Genomic DNA, 6,000 nt, shown 5'->3' with positions numbered 1-6,000 from the left:
TTACCAGTCTGGCTCACTATGGTCTCCAAGTATATACATTCTTTGTACATGTTATATCTAACACCCAACTATCCATAGCAGAATCAGTAAAGAGAATGTGTTAATGAGTGCATTTTAGGTTTGTTATAAGGACCAAAAATCAGCTGAATGATATTAATTTTTGGCTTAATCCAGTAATTATGATTGTATATGTAATGTTAGTAAATACAGTTCAAATAAATGTTCATGGATTGAACCTTCAATTTTATTAAAATTAACAATGTTATAATCATCTTAAATAAATGCAGTTTGACATTTCCAAAGTTTGGAACATTCTTTGCTTATGTTTGGTGTATGTATTTGTGTGCGTGTCCATCCTTTATTCATACACATTAATGCAGATATATTAATAGTGGCATTGAACAATATGGTCTATAAAATACCCAGACTATATTTGCAGAGATTATCTTCAATGTATTACGCATTACAAACAACATAATAATGCTAATACTATTATATTATTACACACAACTCATTCTTAAGTATTTTTTCCTTGTGAAGAAAATTGACTAGATTTTAATATTTTAATATTTTATGACAAGTTTTTAAAGTTTACTTTTTTTTACTTTCACCACCCTTAACAGATATTCATCTCTCATGTTCTTTGCCATCTGTAACTTATTTATACTAATGTTTACATCTTGTCTTAAGAACCATCCACACACAAACAATCGCTCTCTCTTAAAAAATGTCCACAGGCAAGCCCCATCCATATTATGTGTTGAACGTTTGTTAAGACTGTGTCTCCATCGATATGGAAACATTGAGGGAGGGGAAGGTTACAAAGGAGAAGGAGGAGGTGTATGTGCAGGGCCCAATAGTCTAAAGAAATATATTATTCACTCTCCTGAGCCCCCTTTTTAAAGCTGCTTCGCAGGGTTCTTTAATGTTGGGCAAACTGAAAAGAAAAACAATAATTAGAGATAATTGCTTGTGTCCAAACATAGGCATCAAAGCCTTTGGGACTCATTTGTCGTGGCCCTGGTGTGTGATCCAGAAAAATGACCCTTATTTTTATTTAGAGTGGGGGCACACATAGAAAGTGGCAGATGGAGGGACTCCTTTGCACTCTTCATCGGCTCAGCTGTGTCTGCCAAGGAGAATAGGCATAGAGGCCAGGATAAAAGAGATAGACAGGAGGGTCAGAAGAGGCTGAATAATTACCAGGGTAAAGGGTAAAGGGAGTGGGAATACTGGAGAGTACTTCACCACCACTTTGGAGTTACGTCTATGCATGTGGCAGACTGTCTGGGGGTAGATGGTATGGGCATCCGCTCTCATTAACTCCATGGTTAGGGGAATCATACACGTTAAAGGAGGCAGAACCTCATTAAGACAACTAAGATCTTAACTAAAGCCCTCAGTACTGACTTCAATGCAGTGGTGAATCATCGCCACCCCCAGCTGAATGAGGATGACCTAAGAGCAAACGAACACTTGATTTTAAGGCAGTTTAGATCTCCTGTGCAACACACGTTGAGAGATTAAACCATACAGTGGAGCCATCACAACACCATTTAATCCTGATTACTTATACCAAGCACCTGCACACAGGGCAAGCACCTACTAGAGCTTTCTGAAAGTTTTATAATATCCATTAAAACATTTTTAGATCTTTCGAGGGAAATCGCAGTTTAGCGTCAAAGGAAAGGAAAAGGAGGGGCTCGCGTTTTTAATTTTAAATAGGATCAAGAGAAATGTTTAAACATGAGGAATGTTGATTCTCTACAATGTTTGCTTTAAAGTAGTTGTTAAAGGCACAAAAGCTGAAAGCGCCTTATTTAAAGTCCCTGTGGGAAGAAGCTGTTACACCATTTCCTTCTATATTTTTACAACACGGAAGTGGAAACTTTTAAAGAGACACTGGTCAGTTTTAATCCCCTGGCATTTCTGCATCTCAAAGCTTCAATAATAATTTTTTGGGGGGAAAAGGGAAGATTTTGTGTGGCAAAGACTAGTTTATAAAGTAGCTGTGACTTTCATACAGGAAATTAAGTAATAAAGAATTAAGAAGCCTGGTTTTCCATTTTCTTTCAACTGCTAAATATAATGTGCAGAGAAACAAATGGATTCAAAGACAAATTAGCCTATCTTGCCAATGACTCAGAGTAGTATGTTTGAAACTGATGTCTGCAATTTAAAAATAAGGGGAAAAAAGTGAAGGGAGCCAGCTTGATGATGGCACAGCTCCAGAAAAGTTTGCAAATTGTTTTTGTTTTGTTTTTTGGTAGGAGAAGCTGAAATGAAGGCTCCTCCTTTTCCAACCTAGCTTTCTGTAATGACGTTGTAATGACCTAAATGATTGGTTGATTGGAGATCATAAACTATCCTTTTCAACCTGACATTTCATAGGTCCCTGAGTAAACTTACTGGCTTAAAATAAACTCAGCCACTTTTAAACAGACATTTAAGCTGCACATTGGTTGGTGAGTGAATACGGCTTAGAAGTTCTTAAGTTTAAAGTAGGGTCTCTCAGCAAACAGAATTCCTGCGTCCGTCCCTCCCCCCCCCGTACTTTTCAACCTTGGCAACTTTTAAGATGTGTGATTGGGGAATTCTGGGAGTTGAAGTCCACATATTTTAAAAGTTGCCAAGGTTGAGAAATCCTTTATTAAGCATTTACCAGAGGGAAGCCCCACTGCTTCTCTCCCATAACTAATCATTAGGTTACAAAAAGTCATGTCTTACATAGGTATGCTTTGTCTAAAAGTAAGAAAAGGTGACAGGATTATTAATCAATCAACATTAAGTTATCCGCAATACAGCAAGTAGATATAAGTGATTCACATTGGGGGGAAAAAGGGGAAAGGAAATGTTTAGAGCTTCCAGTTAGCTGTGCTTGTTTCCCTACAAGGAACCAAAGGGGTTTTTAAAAACAACACAGTAGATTAAAAGTTGCATTAAGAAAATAAAACAAAATAATATGTAAACCTTACGAAAAACTTACAAACACATTTCAAAGCACACAAAGTAAATATGTAACAGGATTATGAGGGGCAAAATGACTGAAAGATGACCATAATGCTAGTTGCATTCATTCTATCAAAATAATCAACCTACTGTATATTGTTACAATGATATATTAAATTAAAAGATGCTGGGATTTATGGATTTGTTTATAGTGACAATACTTTATTGATTTGTTTGTAGATAAGAAGTGGGATATGGGAAGAAAATATTATTTTTTAATGTATTTGTATATAGAAAATGGTAAGTTACTAAAATTGTCTGTATTTGTTATGATAAAAATGAAAATTTATATATTTCTATTTTTTCTTTACTATATTTTACTTCTCTTTCTTTCTCTTTCTTTTCTGCACCTTCTACCCTTTCTTTTTATTCTTATGTCTTTTTAAAAAATTGTATGATTTTTTTTACTGCTGTGATTACAATCTTTAATAGAAAATCATTAAGTCTCCAGTTTTACATACATTCTAAAGTACCACTGGACTCTGAGAGAACTGAGCTATTATGAAAGCTAGTTGCAAAACAGCAATTTATCTGTATTGGTTCAACTCACATGCACCTTCCTTACTTCACACAATGGCTCATATGTGCCATTACAAGCAGCCATTCTGTCCAAATTTTCTTTCATCAGTGCAAGCGGTACCAAGTGAAATCTCACCATGTGTCATGAAACTCTGAAAGACAGAAAGAACTTCTCCATTAAATTGATTTTTTAAAAATCTTTTCTTTTAACATTTCATTTTTATATCTGCTACCTTCTCTTTTTAAAAATGGGAGGGGGAAATGGCAATTATTTTTAATGGTCTACTTATATACTGTGACACATACGCTAAAGAAAATGATTAGTTTTTTTTGTTAGAAATAGAGCATCTGCAGTTTCAGTAAATTTCTACTTGTCATGATTTTTTTTCTTAGACAGCAATCCTATGCAGTATTTTACTGGAAACAAGCTGATAGAAAAATGGGATTTACTGTTAAATATAGACAGGATTGTAATAATTGATCATGTAAACAAAACAGCCCAACTGACATATTTTCAACTGTCTTTAATAGGGCATATGTGTGTGTGCATGTATATAATATTTATGTAATAATATAATATGTAATAATTTACATTCTTATTTAGTTTCAAGGTTTATAAAGACAGATAAATGGGCTGTGTGCAATTTATATATTTTCTAATAACATGATCACAATACCAAACAGCTTTCTCACAGGTAGAATTTTAAGCAAGTTATGCAGTATGAATTTTCCTAAATTTTCTTATTGCCTTTAATAAATACAATGTGCTTTCACATAACCTAACTTATTCCTAAATTTAGAGAATATTAGTCCACAAATACGTGTATGAACAGAAAATTATAATATGCATTTTTATCAAGCCATTGCTGGACATAAGAACAGTTTTCCGGCTGCATGTGGATAAGCCTGTTTTACAGTAGAAAATAAAATGCACGTATCTTTTTGTTGAGAAATGGGATCAATGCAGAATTTCTACACCCCACAGCTTCCCCAAATCACGCGCGGAAAGGAAGTTAAACTCGACGTGTGAAACTAAGGAGAGTTACACGGAAACAGCAAGTTTACCTGTTGCAGAGCGAGAGGGTTGCTCCGTGAAAAGTCGATCCGCGAAAAAAGTCAGTCATTAGACCTTGCCGTATCGCCTTATTAAAACCCCTTTACTTCAAAATCCTTTGGTTATCTTAAAAGTTTGGAAAAAGGCAAAAGTCGCTTTAGCTGACTCTTTCAATAATCCCATTGCGCCCCCTAGGTGTTAAAAAAATAAAACTGTATTTACTTGATCGGTTCTTAAGCAAAATTGATGGTGATGTTATCCATTCCAACTCTACGCGCGCGCTTTCTATCCCGCCCCAAATCCCCGGGAACGGTAAGTAGAAGCAATTTTGTTATAGAAATTAGTTTTAAACCCCTTCATCCAAATCAAGCTGTTTTCTTAAATGGCCCCGATTAAATAAAGGCTTTTCCCAAACATTCCCAATACAGTAGTACCCAGAAAGTTTTCCAAAACTCAATAATGATTGATTGATTATGGCCATCAAGTCTGTGCTGACTCTTAGTGAATACATCACCCTTCTTCAAAATGATTGAGGTCCAACCTGGCTCTTCAGGTGTTCCAATGATGCTCCCATCCCAATCCTTGCTGCTGGTTATTTTCCTTTTCGCTTTCACCCACCCCAGCATTATAAAGTTATTCAGAAAGCTGATTTTTTTTTTTGCCTAATGTTTCCAAAATAGAATAATATGTGGTTGGCTGGCTGATTTTTTGTGCTTTAAGTGAGAACTCTGAATTAATTGGTTCTATGATCAATTTGTTTATTTGTTTGCTTGGCTATTCATGAAATTGTCTGGCATTTTCTCCAACGCCAAAGTTCAAAGGCATCAATATTCCATTTTTTCATAGTCCAACTTTTGACCTTGTTTTTGCCGTTTTTCCTTCTTCCTTCCACCAATATTATAGTCGATGGTTTCTGTATATGCTGTCTGGCAATGGCCTTGTATATATGCATAGTCTGCTTATCCGAAACCTGTGTTAGCAATGAATAAATAATCGCAGAAACTGATAAGTTATTCTCCTGCTTCATTTCTGTTCCTTAGGCCCGCCAGTGCAACTTTCCACATTATTATTTCCTGCATTGACATTCTACTATCCACAAGCAGCACTCTGAGAAAATATTGTCCAAATCTCTATCTGCTATGCATTTACACATGTAGAACATTTCTTTTGTAGAAAGCTAACACTTACCTCATTGTAACAAATGTAATATGTTGTTTTCAGATTATTGAGAATCCAAGTGAAGAATTTGTTCAAAGACAAATGAACGCCCTTTATTTCTTTTGTCTTTTCTATGCCATTCTAACATGGAAGAATGACTATGGTTATTGGTTCTGAATGCTAGAAATCCATGAATGCCTTGACATCGTTATGATGGAGTGTTTATTTGTTTTTAGATATTTTTTCTATCCTACCTTTAT

This window comes from Protobothrops mucrosquamatus, unplaced genomic scaffold (assembly GCF_001527695.2).
Source record: "Protobothrops mucrosquamatus isolate PMUCROS unplaced genomic scaffold, P.Mucros_1.0 scaffold95, whole genome shotgun sequence".
Lineage (NCBI taxonomy): Eukaryota > Metazoa > Chordata > Lepidosauria > Squamata > Viperidae > Protobothrops > Protobothrops mucrosquamatus.
This window is presented reverse-complemented; position numbering follows the sequence as displayed.